Genomic DNA, 18,512 nt, shown 5'->3' with positions numbered 1-18,512 from the left:
AATTGAAAGTAAGTCTTATAAAATGATTTTTATTGCCTAAAGCAAAGGATCTGGGTAAATGAAAAGAAACATTACAGATTTAGATCTGCATTAGACAATGTAGTGGTCAGGTTTGAAGCGGTGGTAGATGAGTATACTTCATGAGACAAAATTTTCATGGAAGATACTAGAATATTTCTGTTCAAAAACATAGCACTAACTAATGTGCAATTTAATAAGGTGAAATGTGAACAAAGCAGCAAGGTTCTAAACAGCTCAAATATGCAAGTGTGTTTCAATGTATTTTATTATTGGAAAAAAAACTAATATGCCTTGTGAATCTCAAACTACCAAGCAGCCTAACATGCTAACACTGTGCAGCAATTTCTAATTTTTTTTCTTATTCTACTGGTTCCACCAGTCAGTACACTTGTCAGCTAACTTCTGGCATGTGAAGAAAATAAGTGAACTTGTCATTAAAGACTGAAATTTGTCTCTAAATTCTAGCAGTAATATAAATGTAGTTAGGTTGAACTGGATATTGTACAATGCATCCTCTGCTGATTAATTTGTCTATTCTAATTCTGTCTGATCTGGAATCTGACTTATTTAACACTGCAGGCCTGAGTTAATAATGTCTTCAGGGAATTGGACACTGTGCTGATGTTAAACCATTTTATTTGGAGGAGTAAAAGGAGACAAGGTATCTCTTTATACTTTGGGACCTTAGTAATAAGTTGCAGTAGTCCATGTTCTCACTGTTAGCCTTAATAAAGTTAGTTTTGGTATTATCAAAAGAGCAATTAACATCTGCAGATATCATCACAGATGGTATCAGAGAAGAGGAGGAACTCAATTTTATACTGAAGCTCAGCTTAGAGTTCTATATCTGAAACATCAGTACTAAACTGGCTACACAGCATAGTTGTGACCTGCTATTTATGTTTCTAGATGGGACTTGTTAAGTAATGATAAAAACAATGCCATTAGTATGACTAATGCTTATGTTACAGCTTGATGGGAGTAAACATGGACTGAATGTAAGCAGAGGGCCCTCCTTCGTGGGACAGGGTGAGCCAGGCAGACTTGCTCTCAAACATATCAAGGTTTAGCAGAAATGATGCTGTGGAATACAGTTGTAAACTTGGAAAAACAAGACCAATAATCAGTGATGGCTGTGAAAGCTTGTAGGAAATATTGTATCAGATCTTGAGTGTGTGTTTTGTGCAGGATGGAGAGACCACAAAATCCTTGGAAGGAGAGTGGCAATAGTAAAAAAAGAGGTATAGGAATCAATTGGTGCGCTGCGATTCGCTTTCATTTCCTGCCATGGGTAATGTGTCCGTGCTGTAGTCAGAGTGTCTTACGGTGGCAAGTATCTTGTGGCAGGGTTTCAGAGCAATAGCACCTGTTTTAGGGTCCTTCTGGAGACTGGCAGGAGTATGTCAGCATTATAGCACCGGCATGTTCACATGCTAGCTGTGGGTTGGGCCAGATACTAGTAACAGTCTTGGCAGAACAGAGCTCAACAGGAGCTGCAAAACATTGCACTATGTAATTTGTCATCTTTGAAGAGTTACCTGCCACCATAGATCAACTGCCACTGGTTGCCAAGCCAGTTTGGTTGTGGCTACTGGAGGTAGGAATATTGCTCTCCTGCTCACATTGAGACTTTGTCTCGAATTGATATCTTTGACAATGATAATCACAAGTGAACTTCTTATGGTTATGGTGGTGAGGTGTGTGTCTCTTCCCTACTGTTAAAACTTCTGCTCTTAGGAATATCCCATAGAACTAGTTAAAGCAAATCCTAAAACCAACAACAAAAGCACTGAAAGTCAAATCTAGTCTGAAGTTGTCATAAGCCAACAGTTAAAAGCTCCCGTCATCTTTCCCCATTGAGTAGAGCTGTTACAAGACAATACTTCCTTGATTTAATTTTGTGTGAGAGATTGTAAGGTCTAATTAAGTAGTATTTCTAGTGATCTCCTAGGTCAAATACCTAGAGAAAAAAATGTTTTCAAATTAACTTTAAAGGTGCTTCAAGAAAGAGGGTTAGATAAGTACAATAGTTATAAATAAAAAGTGACTTGTTGACCTAGAATAAATTTGACTTTATTTGTAAGGTCGTCTTTGTTGGCTAAATATGAATCTATAGTGCTGAAAGCATTTTGCATGAGGATGCAGATTTATAAGGCAATTGCCCAGTCTAACTGACCCAAATAGTTTGAGAAATACATTCATGGCAGTCCTTTTCCCACACTGTGCTGCATGTAAATGAGTGAAAGGAACGAGATCAGAAGATGTTAAGGCATGGTAAAGAAAAATCACATACCCTTTTTTAACTAATGCTTGTAAATGTACAGACAATGATGATAGTTAGTCTTGCAGTATTTCTTAGTTGGGTTTTACGTTTTCCAAGGCTCAGATTGCCTACTCGAGTACAAGAAGTCAATCCTGTTGTTCCAGTGTTGTCTGACAGACACTTCTGCTTTCTTTTCTCTTTAGTCAAAATTAGATATCCCTTCTATGAGATGTTTCAAAATACTGAATAACTGAAGCTACAAATAGGCAGTCACCAACCATCTTAACTCATGTGAAATAACTTGCTGAGTTGCCAAGAAATCTACTAAATCTGCCTCCGAAAGTATTCTTGTTTGAGCTTGTGCCATTCACCTGTGAACACTTTACGTATATTCATGTCCCTGCGGCCTTCCAGTCACCCTCCACAAACACATACCTGTGCGAATGGCGGGTATACTCCTTCCTGAGGAAGAGCAGAAAATAGTAAGGTTTTCCTTCTTTCTCCCCACTGCCCTCACCCTCTGTTCCCTGTAGGCTTTTCTTCTGTATCTCAGGGTCAAGAAGAGGGGCCAAGGATTGGTGACGAGTTCTAGTGCAGGGCACAAAGGAGAGATGTTAAGTGTTAACTAACATAAATGTTCCTTGTGTGTTCATTCTGAATTTACTCTGACTCCAGCAATAAAACATTCAACATAACGATAGGTAAGGGGAAGACAGAGCTGTAGTGATCAGTTGGATACAGACAGATATTTTTACATGCAAATTCTCAATGGTGGTATTTGTTGGCAACTAATAAAGTCTGTATCATTCATCACCACCGTGTAGAAGGAAGTGTGTTGGGAAGATGAGAGCAGTATTTGAAACGATTGATACTTGTCTTTGACTTCTGGCACTCTGTCTGTGTGGAGTTTCATATTACAGTAGGGATCCCTTATGTGCTGTTCCTTATTGAGTTTGTACTTTGATGCGTGAGCTGTGGTTGGGGTCATCAGCTGTAATCAGCCACTGTGTGCGCAGGATCTGTCACCTTCCACGTATCCTCAGGAGTTCTGCAGTGCCCTTCTGGTTGGAGTTCCTGTTTGAAGTAGTCAAAACAAACAAAATGATGGGGAAAAATGACATGGGTCAAGGTGAAGGGAAAATATTTTTATTTTGTTTTTCAAATAAACAGCAGACTCCACAATTTCAGGTCAACTTCTGTATTATTTCTGGTAGTAATATGATAAGTCACTCCTTTCTATGTATTTTATAACATTATGGACAAAACAGGCTTAGCAGTAGTGGGTTTCTGGAGTTGTGGTCCCACTACTGCTAAGCCTGTGTGCAACTCGGAGCCCCGGTCTCATGCCCTTCCTGGAAGAGGAGCCTTTGAATACTCTGACACTTGTGTACTGTTTGAACTCTACTTTTCTTTTCTATGCTAGCCCGAGCAAACTACTGAGATGGTAGGTTTGATGATCCCCCTCTTCTAGTAACTTGACAATTGTGTCTAAAGTAGTTTGTAGAAGTGTCATGTGCATGTATCAGTAATGTATGGCAAAATCAATTTGGATGGAGAAGTAAAAATGCAGACTCTTTGTAATGAGTAATGTGTTTCACGTTTCAGGTTGGCTCCCAAGAATTCTGCCTCCTCTCAAAGCACACTTTACCCTTACTGTAGATGATAGCTGTACTATGCTGGAAGAATAAACCTGCCAGTCATAGCTCTGGGACGATATTCTTGTGTACCTCATAGATACCTAAGCATGGAGATGCATGAACTATGTTGAGATACTCTAATTGGTACCCTACTTAAGATTTAGAAGTATATATGTTGTCAAGAATAGTAAGCTAGGATAGGTTTACTGATGTTTGTAAAAGGACACAGCAAATCAAGTGCAGTAAATGTTTAGTTATGTCTTGAAATACTTCTAAGTTCCAGTTGGCTTTGAATAGAAGTCATGTTTAAGTCTGTCAAAGGCTCTTTAGATTGAGCAAAAAGCATAATTCTATAGGAACTATTGAAAAACTCTTTTATTTTTTTAAACTGTAATGAATGAAGTAAACAGTTATTACTTGCATCCCAGTAAAGCTGAACATCTTGAAGGTTTCTGAACTATGAATTTAATGAGTTATAGTGTAACTAGCTTCTAACAGCAGAGCATTTAGTTTCTTATGGAGTTTCTGTACCTCTTGTCAATTAACAATAAATATTCACAGGGGGGAAAAAAGGCAATTAAAATAGATGTTGTCTGTTACTTCAGAGTTCCAGATTGACAGACTAGTGCCTTTTTCTTCTAGGGTTTGTAAGGTCTTATGTCATTAAGATAACTTATAGGGTAGGTGGTAATAAGGAGATTTCTTTGAAATGTCACTTGCACTATTTTTTTAGGGGTGGGTAGGAGTCAAATCCTATTCCTTTGAGTGTTGTTATGAGGCATAATAAATTGTAACAACAGCGAAGAGTTTCCTTCCTTGTTTGCTTTCTCTAGCCCTGCTATGTCCATGTTACTGGTGCTTTATAACCAAGGAATGAGTTGTTCATACAGGTAAATGGTCTTTTCACCCTTGGCCTAGTCCTGTGTAGTGGCTGAGGTAGCTGCTGAGGTCCTGCATCTGTACAAATGTATCCTGTCTTTTCATGATAGTCTCCAGCACTGCAGTGAGCAACTGCTTTTTGTTTTCAGACTTGAAGCTACTTTTTGTTACCATTCCAAATATTACTTTTTGTTTGTTTAAGAAGTGGTGAAGTCTGCTTAGAAAAACTTTTCAAAATGGTTTGAAAAGAAATAGCACCAATACTTCCTGAAAGAATTACATCCACTCACTTTTATTTTTTGGTCTCAGTTGAGACAGAAAACTGTCTGAAAGAAAGGAGGAAGCCTCTAAGATGGAAAACTCTTTTCTCTTCTAGCATGACAAATAATTATAGTATGCTGATTTTTGCAGTTAAACCCCGGAAACTCTAGCCTCTCTGCCCTTGACAATGTAATCCTACAGACTCTAGCATAATCACCGTGGTATAATACCAATGTGGAGGTGTAAAGAGTAAGCTGCTCAGGGCATGCACCAGCTTTTGTTCTGTGTTGGTGTAGTCTCTAGTCTTCTGGGCTGTAACGAGATCTATGGACTTTGGAATACCAATACTGTAGCATTGCAGAGCTTCAAGTGTGTGGGGTGGTGATTTTTTTTTTGTTCTTGTCTTGGGTTTTTCTTCAAATAAAAACAAAACATACACTCCACCCATAACCAAAACACCCAACACTATTTTCACTGCAGAATTGACACTGATAATTTCCTTTTGGATTTTATTTATTTTAGAAACTACTGTTTCACGTCCCCCTTCAGTTTAGGTTTTCTGTTTACCTGAAATTTCTCAGGTTCTCCATTTCACTTCTCAAGGTCAAATACTCAGTACTGTGTATTCTTGAAGAAGTCTGAATAGGCTTTTAAGGTAAACATTTAGGTTTGCTTCAGGGGAAAAAAAAAAACCACTAAGTGAAACTGAGGATTTAGTAGAACTGGCTTTTTTTTTTTTAAAAAAAAAAAAGGCAAACTGCTGGAGATAAAATTAAATTACAAGTAATAAAACACTGTCACAATGGGGCTTCTTAATATATTGGTTTGCTGCTTATGTAATATCACTGTGCAGATTTAGTATTTGACACAGTTCTGTGGAGTCAAGAAAAACAAACCTCAAAACACCTCCCCAGCAAATAGAAAAGCTCACAAGAAAAAATAAAATATTGCTGTCTGACCACTAGGTGATAGTCTTGATCAATTTATTCATTTTATCAAGGTCATTTATATAAAGATTAAAAATGTTGCGTACTGAAGCTCTTAAAGAATTGAATTCATGAAAAAAAATCTTTTCTTGAACATCAGACCAAATTTTACTGTTTTTCTGGTTTATAAATATTTGAGTCATAACACAACCTTTTCCATTACTGTATTGGATTTATTTTACTATGATTAGTCCCCAACAAACATACAACAGTATACAGTAAATGCACATATATTCTTAGTCTGGCTCAATGACACCAGTGCAATTAGAACTGTTGGGTTTTGGTGTAGACTGAAGTGTTGACATTCTAAGTTTGATTTTTATCATTATGAGTCTTCATAGCCAAAAAGAGGATAAGCTATTTATCCCAATGTTACTTGCTTCATATTTTTCTAAGGCCTAATTTTTATAAGAAAAGTTATCTTTTTATGTATTGAAACACTGACACACAAAAATGTTCTGATTTTTGTGAAATGACTATCTCAAATCAAGATGATAAAATACAACATTTAACACTTCAAGCATCAAGTCTTCACAGTATTGAAGCCCTTTCTGGGGAATTTACTGAGACCTGTCAACATTTGACCAGCAATAGCATATGTGGCTTTATTAAGCTAAGAAATATCCAGTATGTACAGTACAGGAAGCAAAACTAGTAACTCTGAAGTATATTGCTTAGATCTGATAATATATTATATTTTCTTAGTATTACTGTATCTCTTTAAGCATTTTTTACACTTCTGGCTTTTTTTTTCAGAGCAAGGGGCAAATACTTGTGAGTACTTTGAATTTCTTTCAGTACAGCTTTACTCTCAATGTCTTTGCTGTGGTCTGCTGACAGTCTGACATTGAAGAGTATTTCTCTACACGTCTACCTCTATTTTCATCCTATAAATCTCTCATGAAGGCAAGTTTGGGAATAAATGAATTCTATGGAAATATTATGCATACCATTGTAGTGTTAGGAGTGGAACCAGGACTCCAGAGAACATGCTATAATCCATATTCTTTGAAAATGTGTCCTTTGAAAATAGACATTTTTCAGGTTTCATTTAGTTGTAAATCTTCTGCTGAATGTCTCGCACTGGTATCTTCTTAGCTTTGCCAGAACTCAACTGCCAGTTTGTAAAATCACTTTCAAGTTATTTTCTGTGAAGCTCAGGGCATGTAGGGCCAAGAAATTGGGTGGAATTTTCCAAAGGAGTTTTCATGACACCTGCATTCCCGTTCTAGTGCTGGCAGCAGTGATGCTTCCTTTTCCTGTCAGTCTGCAGAGTTGCAGGTGCTTTCTAAAAGGCAACTAAATCAGTTAAGGTCATTTTTATTATTGGCTTCTACTTAGAGTGCCCGTTCCTGGTGCATTGTCAGTTGATGTTCAGATCCAAGAAAGTTGTCTTCCCTGGCATTAATTAAAATATAAAATACTCTACCTTGCTTACTCTGGGGAAGTGACTTCACTGAGATCATAATTCAGAAGATCTCTAATCCTGTCTACCTGTGGTCAGTAGTAAGCTTTCCTTAGTCCTGATCTTATTTGGCACTAGGAAGAGAAACATTTCTCATGGTTAAAAAAAAAAAAATCACTCCAAAAACTCCACAAAACAAGAACCAAACCCAAGGATCTCTTAATTGTACTCAAGCATGTGATGGGTTTTAACATGTGGCTTACAGCTTCACAAGGTCACCCTCGTTAGCCATAGTCAGGTCCCAGGCTTCTGTCAAAAGACCGTTCACTGGTTGGAGAGCCTTTTTTCAGGCATAACCGTGTAAAGACCATGTGAAGTAGAGCTGTATTATATGACATCTGTCCCATCTGATCCTGCCCTGCCATTGCATCCATTGCCTCTTTGTCCATACTAGTTCCCCTCGCTTCTACAAGAGACTGTTGCAGATCCATAGGACACGGAGCTTCTGGGAGGAAGCAGCGCAGCTAGAACTGGCTGTACCTAGACAGGGAACCAAATAGGGAACAAAAGCTGTTGAGAATTCTGAATTAACTGAGAGGATCAGAAAAGATGGCTTCAGAGAAAACAAAGAACACTTTCACTATTATTTTTTTTTTTAGCTTGAAGAATCTCAGTCTAATGCCAAAGCTGTCTAACCTATCAATGTGTGTGAGCTTCAGCTGACAGAGGATAGGATAGCAAAAAGTAAGGAAGCAGGGAAAATATTGCTGTGACACTTTGAGGAGTCAGGAAAAATGAACATGTGCAGCTCTGAATGGTAAGGCACTCTGTGATGAGCAGCTGGGAAGGAAGCTAAGTGGCATCTGCAGTTAGTGATACGTTCATATATACCACCTTCCATTCAGAATAGGACTTTGAGCTCATTCAGATACAAATCGATGGCTGATCTCAAACTTGCCCTCTGCTTTTGTTTTTAGTTCCTAATGCTGCTTTGTGTGGCATGTGTCTGGCTTCTGCACTGTGAGATCAAAGTATCTTCTTGCATGTTCACCTCAACCCCAGTAGGCACTGGAGAGCAACAGCTGTTGCAGAGTCACTAAAACTGTCGACTTTGGGCTAGTACTGTGATTTCTTGCATTTAGCTGTCTGAAATTCCATTTTCTAATGTAGGTGGATAGTTTCTTCACTAGGTTTTGTATTTTGGTCTGGAAAAGGTATTTTGTCTTTAAGAACGAAGGAAGTACCAGTAATTGCAAAGAGAAGTTGAACTCGGATTAGGAGATAAGAGGAGTTTTGCTGTCATCTGCCATAATTCCATTTCATATTATAGTGCTTTGATTGTCTTCAGTGATAACAAATGAGCTTTTACTGCTGCCTGTAGAGGTCATATTTCTACATCATTTTCGTGGTCCCATGCTTCTGTCACCTGTATCTTATTCCATTAGGCACTGGGAAGATAAGACTAGTAAATGACATCCTGGTAAAGAAATATGCTCAAATCCAAGCTGGAGTTACAATCCATCTTGACTTTGGTCAAAAGTGTTCTGCATCCATGAAATATATATTTGTATAACTGAAAAAATTCTAGACATGAGTAACCTCATGAAACTACTCAGTGGCAGCAGTAAGTACAGAAAGACACCAGGTAGCAAGGATGGCATGGTGACACTGCTGAACTTGGTATTATCAACAATATCAAAATATAATTGTTAGAGAGCTTCAGCACAATATATGGGGAGAAACTGGAAGAGCTGGGTCTCTTTAAGAGAAGATTAAGGGGAGGGTCTCGTTGCTGTCTTCTATTACTTGAAGGGAGTTTATGGAGAAGATGATGACTCCTAGAGGAGTTCAGCAAAAGGGCAGAGGAGACTAGGCATAAGCTGCAACAAGAGAAATTCCAGTCAAATGTAAGGTGCAAGGGGGATTCCAAAGTGATGGTAGCTGGCCACTGGAGTAGGTTGCCAAAAAGAGGTTGGTTGGGTCATCTCCATCCATGGAGATGTTCAGAACTCTGCTTGGGTATACAGCAACCTGGTCTGGCTTTGGATCTAACCTTGAGGTTGGCCTTGACCAGATGATCTCTAGATATCCTTTTAAATGTAAATCAGTCTGATTCTACTGTCCTACTTGCATGGCCTTCCGGAGTGTGTGGTTATCTTGGCCCTTGTCATACAACCTGGAACTGACAGTGTGAGAGTCCATAGTAATCTCCAATGACTTCCAATATGACAGAGTAAAATTGCTTCCTGATGTCAGGCTGGGGGACAAGAGCATGGTCTGAAGGGCTCAGCAGTGGTATAGCACACATCTCTTTAGGAAAAGCTTCCTGAGGGAGTGTGGTACTGCCTGGAAAATACCTCTTCCAATATACCCAGCGGGGTTGCATTGCTTCTGTGAAATAAAGTTCCCCAAGTGTGCACACAGGGAACCAGGCGTTCCGCTCTATGCGAGTGAACAGCAGGGTGGGCTCTGTTTGACCTGAGATCCAGATAGCCAGGTACACACTGACACAAAACCACTCCGAAGGTGCTTGGCAACTTGTAGCACCCTACTGAAGTGAATGGTGAATTTTCGAATTCAGCATGAGCTAGCTGTCACAGGACTGTGGTACAGTACAGCTACAGATCAGCGATTCGTGCTCTGATGGAGTACAGTGGCTGGGCAGCTGGCTCCACCCAAGCATGTAGGCATTTCTACTGCTTTGTCCTTACATCTACCTAGTGACAATGATCTTAGAGTACCATCCATGTTTCTCTGGCATGTCTCCAAGTTTTCATCTTTCTGGGAAGTAGTCAGAGTTGTATGGATTCTGAGAATAGTGTGCTTGTCTTTTGAAATTAGTGACATAAGCAAGCTAGATGGCTGGATGTTCAGAAGAGACACTGTGGCTTTTAGCACTGATTTGTCAGAAAACCTGTTTATGACTGTAAAGCACATCTTATTACAATTTTAATTTTTGGTGCATGTCGTGTGTATATCAATTCTAGTTTAGATTCTAATTACAGTATACATGCAGCTATTAGAAATCTGAAGCTACTGAGTGTTTCAGAGTTTCTTAATTCTTTTAGTGCATTCCACCCCACTGAAGCTGCACAAAAGCTGGCTTTCCTGTCATTTTTAGCTCTAACACAAACAATAGTAATTTCTCTGCTTCAACAGATTAAATAAATAATTATACTGTACTTGAATAAAATAATCTAGTAACAAAAAGACTATGAAGCAGTGTGTCAAAAGAAATACTGATCTTTTGTATTTTCTACACCTACCTGAATGTGTGGGGTGTCCTAAAGAGCTTGAAAGAATAAAAAAATACATTTTTGGTGACTGTATTTCTTTTTCAAAGTTAGACTATCCTTTTAGGGAAAGAAATACCACAGTTGCCCTGATGTTGTTGAACTCATTAATCATGGAAGTTTAGGAATGCTAATGATTGAACCATACATGTGTTAGTTTCTGTCTGATTTCATATCTTCTCCTTGAATAATTCAAGTAAATTATTTGCCTTTATAGGTGGACCATGAAAAACACTTCTGGATTTATTTGTAATTAGAGTATAGACTTTCTCATCTAATCTTTTCTGGAGATGTTTTATCTCAAAACAGATGTGAATGATGTATCAAGTAACAGCTACTTTGTAATTATTTTACTCTGTTTACTGAGGTTGTATTTTCAATATGGATTTAACTGAGGTTTTATATTCCTTAATTTGCAAAGTGAAGATTCGTTCAGGCTACAAAAGCTTTGTCTGAAAAATGTTTGCAAATAAATATAATATCACAAAGCTCTCATGGTTTTGCTCTTTTCCCAGAACAGGTACATAAACAAAAGTTCTGTTACTGGACGGTAAAACGTAGACTACCTCTGAATACTACATCTCACATGTGAAGTCAGAGGTTCTTCAGTGTTTCAGTTTGCATTTAGGAGTATGAATTGTGTGTGTCAGTAGAGTGAACTTAAAGTATCTTCTTTGAAATTTCATTTATGGGCTCAGAAAGACTGTTCCAATGTCAGGAACTTTTTTCACTTTGAATTTCACTTAATGGTTTGTGCTGTGAGTTCCTATACTAGTGTCTTGTTTTCTGCAGTGACAACAAAAGGTAACTGCCATCAGATAAACTTAAAGCATATTCTGTTTTCTTCAAAGCAAACACCTTGCCTATTATATTGTCATGCTATTTAACGTATAGTGCAGCTTGTTGCTTATTACTGTCATATATGAAAACAAAGTGATTGTGAAGTGGTAAATCTGTCACTGTTTCTGTTCAGTGCAATGTAATGTAGCACTGGAACATGGAAGGACTCCACAAGAGTAGCAATGTCAACAATTAAAATAAACCTCATGTATCTTGATCTTAAATTTCTTCATCTTTATATATGCAGGAGAAAGACATTCATGAGAGACCAGTTGCTGTATTTTTCTTCTGTTTATTCAGCAACGACTTCAGTCAGGAAAGAGAATTAGTAGAAATATGAAGTGAAAAGCTTAACAGGTGGTTGGGGACGGAGTCTGTTAGTCCTGGAATGTGTCCAAGTGACTTGCACAAAGGTGTGAAAAAGGTATTAGCGAGTGGGGATAAGATTAGTCATAGAAGATGGACTTTAGGAATCCCCAGTTACTGAATGAAGAATGTAACTGGCATCTGTTATTCCTTTCAAAAAAAAAAAAAAAATTCTGCTTTTAGCGTGTGGAAGAAAGTTAGTACTAGCCATTAAGCAGAGGCTTTCACGTGTGGCTTGTCACAGAACTGTCTGTCAGGAGACAGGTGTCCTGATCGAATTAGTGCAGTCATTCAAATAAGAAAAGGCTTTGGCATGAGAAGAATTGGCTGCTACTGCAGAAGGGAAATATGGACACGAAGGGCTCATTTCTGACTTACCTTACGGAGCAACAGAACAGCCTCGGTGTTAGTGAGGGCAGCATTTGAACCCTAATATAATGCTCCATTAATACATGTGACTGCTTCATTAAACACGTTGTCATGACAGAATAAATGTGCCATCCCATAATGAAAGCTGCTACCTAGTGATGGACACAATGACAAAAGGTCAATTTCTGATGACTATGAAACAGCCTCTTGCCTGAACCTCTTATTTAAGCAACTATTGGGCAAAATATATGAAAATTCTGATAGATTAATCTATTAGAGTGTGCTCAAACCCACCAATGTGTCTTGCCAATCACTTGACTATTCCATAAGATTTTCTGATTGCAGGTTGACAGAGAAAAGTGTTAAGTGAGGGTTTTTTTTTTTATTGTATAGCTGCACAGCACACTACAACCAGGAACACAAAACCTCTTCCCACATTAAGGCTGAATGATTAAGTGTTTTAAACTAGCCATTCGGATTTAGAGTAGTAATATAAATTCTTGTCAGATTAATTCAGGCCTAGTGATTTCCACTCCCCTTAGTTCTTGGGACCTAAACTCTCTGATGTAAAGAACATGTATTTTAGTTCTAACAAACATTTTATACCTTCTTATGCCTGTATAATAGTAGCACAAGGTACTCTATGCCCACATCTGGGATCTTAGACTCTCCATAGTAGAAATAGTAAATAAGCAGGCGTAATAGCTGCTCTGCACTTGTGAAAATGTCTGTCTTAACATGAACTTGGTGAAAAAATACTCTTCTAGAATAAGACTGTTATTAAAGAATATTATATTGTTTTAGCTGAGAATACTTATTCCTGAATGAATCCGTACTAATGCTACATAAACAATCTAAATCATGTTGACAGGAAATTTTTGAGCTGCCTTTTCCTGACATACTTTTTATTTTATGTTCTTTCAGGAGAAAAGTTAGCTGGCTCTCATCAGAGTACATCAAATACAGCACTCCTTCTGGTAAGAATATCTGATTATTTAACTTGTATTGTAAAATGTTCTCTGGAATCTCACACATTGACCTGTTTTTTTTATTTTATTTTCAGTAACTGCATTTAACAGTTCCTTCTTCTTTTCAGCAGCACTTTAATTCTTTTTATTCCTTTGTTCTTGTCTCCTCTGCTTTCTGAATTATTCTGCAACTTCACGAACAATGCTGTAAATCTGCAGTCAGTATTTCAGACAGTCACAAGCAGCATGTGGTATGTGAAATCCAGGAGCTCCAGGATCTACCTAGTTTTATCCTTTTGTGCTTCTTTTCATTCCGTGAAGTTTTTAGCATCATTAGTGGTGTCAAAATTGAGCATGTTGCCCTAGCAAGCCAAATATAATAATGAATTTGCAGTGGAAAAGGGAAATGTTCAGGAGACCCCTTGCGAACTGCACTATGTTTTGTCATTTAAAGAACATACTGCAGGGATTTTTCAGCAATGTCCTGTCCTTTCTCTTTTGAGGGGCATGCTATGTTTCTAGCTCACTGACTACTGCATCCAACTCTATTTTTTCTTTAATAAAGATTATGTTATTTAGGTTTAGGATGGGTTTGAAAGCACTGTCTATCTAATTATGTCTTATTTTGCCGCCTTTCTTTTGGATAATAAACTTAATGTCCTGGTGTAGAATACTGTTATTGCACTTAGTCCTGATTAAGCAACAAATACTACTTTGGGATTATGCAAGTGTGGAAATAGTGCGAAATTAATACAAATACTAGAGATTCAACTATTTGGGTTACTTGATGTAAGAGAATAATGTATTTGAGTGGGAGAAACAACTGGTATACACACAAGACATCCGCAAAACTGCCTTTAAGTATATAGCCTTCATTCTTTGTATTCCTCTTCTGTAAGGCAAATAAATTATAGCTTCTTGCATAGCATGGAACTACCCAGCAGATGTGCTTTGGTTGGTTTGACCAATTCTGATAATTTATAGTGCTCCACTCTCTATGTAATTGAGTTTGGACAAAAATTCTTGCCTCTTCTGACTCTTAGAATTACTTGGATGTTTTGGATCTGTGGTTATAACAATTTTTTTCATTTTTTCCTTTTTTTTTATTTTACTACTGATGAACTATTAAAACTGAGCAGGGGAGGAAGCTACTGCTTCAAGTTCTTAAAAACAATATAGAGGAATATATTCTAGATCAGATTCTGAAATAGTATGTGTGCATCTCTTCCTTTTTGTTGTTCCTTGTTTATAAATGGAGTGCTGAACTTCAGTATTAGGCAGCCATTGGGATCATAGAAGCCCAGACAGTAGCTATGAAGCATACAGGCGATTCTCCAGGAAGGCAGTAATTCTTAAATGGATAACTTAAAAGGGAGTTATGCTTACAGAGGTGAATTATCACTTCCTAAATACATGTCCTCATATTTCAATGTAAAACATCTAAATGCCTGGTGTGTAAACTCATTTCAGGCTTTCAAAAAAACCAAAACCACCGCCCACCCACACAAAAAAAAAAAACAAAAACAAAAACAAAAAAAAAAAAAAACAAACAAAAAAAAAAAAAAAAACAAAAAAAACCCCAAACACCAAAACAAAGCAACACCCTGAAAATCATGTATCAGCACTTCAGTGCACTAGCAAATTGACTCTGAATTATGGAAAATTTTGGAAGATGACAGTGTTTCTCTCTCCATGCAAATATTTGTAAAATAATAGAATGTCACTACTAAATTTAGTGTTGCAATTGAAATATGTGGAGAGGACTAATAGACACAATGCTTGATGTCAGCATGCATTTTTGGATTTTCTGGATCTACAGGAGCTTTTTTCATGTGCTCAGAAACAGAAAAATTGAATGCTGACCCGAAGTGAGACCCAGTTATTTTAGCTTTGTAAACTGGAGGGTCCAGCTTGTTCATCTTTTGTTTGGTGGTGATAACAAAGGTTCTATTTCTTTTTAATTTGGAGGCCTAGAAGAAAGGATACTGTTTGGTTTGTTTTTTTATAAATGAATGTGTGTAGTGACTTGAGTTGCTGAACTCTATTTTTATGCCCAGTTCCTATTACAATCAGACAACTTACTCAAAAAACACAGACCAATTGTAGTGTTGTAACTGGTACTGCAGTTTGTGGTAAGAGCTCTGTTCTGTTGCATATGGGGATCACCTCCTCAAGTCCTTCGATTGTGAATTCTTCCCTGGTTCTGTGATTCAGATCAAAGTACAATTCTGTGGGCCTAACTTTCAATGAACACTTTGCCATCAGTTTGCCAACAGTTTTTTAATGAACAGTTTGTACTAGTCCGAGCTATGTTCTGTGTTAGGCCGTAAAGGATTCAACTCAACCTGGTGAGTGGATGCACTGCAAATGAAAAACATGGCATTTCACCCTCCCACCCTGAAGTTTAGTAACTCTGTCAATAAAATCTCCTGTTTAAAGTTAGACTCTATGGCTGACGGGAAGTCTTCGGCAGTTATTTTTATGCACTTGGAAAAATGCTAAAAATGAAGATCTTTGCTTTGTTTTCTGAAGAATAGTACAGAACTAAGTTGGGTATTAAACATAACTGTCTGCAGTCAGTCTGCTTACAAATCTGTCTGTAAGGTCTAATATACATATAATCCTGGGGATGAGCAAACAGAAGACTCAGATGAGCATGTAGGTCATCACTAGCCCATCTTCCTTGCTGTCAGGTCTGTTTTGTTTTGCATCTTTTTAGGATCTCTATCCTGTATCCAAAATATCACCAACTTTCCTCGTAGCAGAAGTGGGGAGAGTGTTTATAGTTTCTTACTTGAAATAGCTTGTAGAGGAACTCTTCGCTCATCTAGAATTAGTGAATTTGCATGCAGGTTCAGGTTGATTGCACTTAACTTAAACCAATCTTTTTGCTCTTCCAAATGAGCTTTCCTTGCAGTTTAGTTCAAGAAAACAAAGTCTTCTCATAAAAAATAAGTATTCAAGAAAAGCATGTGTCTTCTATTGCCTTGAGTATGTTTGTGACAGAGTTAGTATTCACTCTTGTTTCAGTAAGTGTATAAATCTCATCCAGAAATAGATATTCATCCTTGTCAGTACTCCTACACCATCATTCATCCAGTGATCTCCTATTACAAACAATTAATTGACTAAGCTTCAAGACACAGCACTTCCGTGACGTATGTGAGAAATATACAGGGGTCACTTCACACAGCACTGATGTGCAGTCACCTTTGGAATAAGAAATGGCAACTGTTCAGCTGTGTGCCCTCAGATGATGATTATATCCAGCTGAAGCTTCATTCAGAATTTAGGGAGCTGAGAATGTAATTATTATAACTGGCATTTGGCCAGCATGCTTAGGTCAAATAACACTCTCCTTCTAACAAAATGAACTGTGGAAATCTTTATCAGACCCAAGAGTTGGGATCCTATTTTCTGCCTTTAAAAAAAAAAAACCTCAAATACCCCAAAACCAAATCAACCTGTATGAAACTTGTCATTTCGGACACAAAGTCTAGTCTCCAAAGTAGCACCTGCTAAATGACTGATACACCTCTGCATTACTTGGATATTGATTTGAAGTCTCTCCAAGATTGACTAAAGGTAGCTCACAATTTTTGACAGAACTTTAGCTCAAGACACAGGATAAACTCAAATGCCTAGAATATTTCAGACACATAAGTTGATATCAGCAGGTGACACTTTATACCACTGTGATTTAAATCCCTCACAAATTGTTTGGCATCAACAGGAAAGAGAAGTAAGTGGAATTATTAATAGGATATTGAATGAGGAAGCACCTGTTTGTCCAGATGTTTGTTTAGATAGATATGTTTACCCTTCTACTGCATAAAATAGTTAATGGTTTTGTGTTTACAGTTTTAAACTGTGTATTTTTCAAACTTGAAATAAATAAGCTTTAAATTACAAAGACTCAAAGGGCAGGATTAAAAAAGATCATTTTAGCACTAGCTAATCTTTGTATTTAAAAAAAGAAATACAGTATCTTAAAACATCAGGATTGATGCAGCTCCATTCAACTGAAGTCAGTTAACGAAATACCATTTCCAGGGAAGTCCATTTTCTAAAACGTCCTCATTTTTGTGGGAACAAGCTATTAGTTTTACTGTTAACTTCAAAGGATGTTAAACTGGACGAGAGTTAAGATCTTAAAAAAATTCTGTACTGAAACATACAATCACTGTGATTTTTGTTGTCACTGGGATAGCATAGAAGTACCTTGGCAAGGGGCAAGTGAATTATAGAAGTGGGATATATGACTTGTTTCTACCCTGTTTGCATTTACTGCAGGATGTCCTAAAGCAGAACGTCTAATAGGAGATGTCCTTGGTTTCAGCCCCTGTAATGTAATTCTCTACTGCAGAGACATGTGGGATTGTCAGGAGGGTCTGGCAAATTTTCTATTTAGAAGCCAGGCTCACATTCCTCCTCTCAACTTTTTCATATCTACATAGAAAGAGCTGCTCCCAGCAGGATACATCAAGGCAGACCACCTTCATGTAGCCAAGTGTCTAATGTGCTCATGTAGGTTGCAGAAAGGTTCAAGCAAGGGCTTGCACCAGATCTCCTCTGTCAGTGTCCCCATCAGTGTTGCTCACTGGTCTGATTCTGAACTGCTTACCTCTCATTCTTCATGAGCCATGTGTTGTTTTAATAACAGAAAAAGGGAAGAAACCCATTATGAGGGGATTTTCGTTTGTTTACAAGTAAATGAATTAGAAGTACAATGGATGTAGAGGTGTAGGTGAGTCATCCTCGAACTACAGCATGTGAAGCTCAAGTGTTGTTTAGGACTTTCTCAGTTCCTTTAATCACACAGAAAAAAAAAAAACCATGATTCTTTCCTTTTAGAAAAGCTGGCAGCAGCCCAGTTTTGCTAGGATAAGGCCAGAAGTAAAACATAGCTGTAATGCTTGTCTGCTACTCTTTCTACAAGCCAAAAATTTCCCAGCTAACTTCAGGTTTGGGTCTCAACGCTTTTACAGGGAGAACAAAAGTTGCAGGTCATAGTTATGAAAATAATTTTGAGTTTAGACTATACAGTCAGGATGAGGTTTGCATTTTCCACCTCTTTAAGATGAAGCATCTTCATATGCCAAGTTGACAGGCAGCTTTATAAATCATTAAGAGTGAATGCATTGCAACAGGACTTGTATTTCTAGAATTAAATCTTTTGAAAATCCTATCTTAAGACTGCCATAACTTTATGATTCTTTATGTA

This window comes from Chroicocephalus ridibundus, chromosome 11 (assembly GCF_963924245.1).
Source record: "Chroicocephalus ridibundus chromosome 11, bChrRid1.1, whole genome shotgun sequence".
In the NCBI taxonomy this organism is placed as follows: domain Eukaryota; kingdom Metazoa; phylum Chordata; class Aves; order Charadriiformes; family Laridae; genus Chroicocephalus; species Chroicocephalus ridibundus.
Note: the sequence above shows the minus strand (reverse complement) of the source record.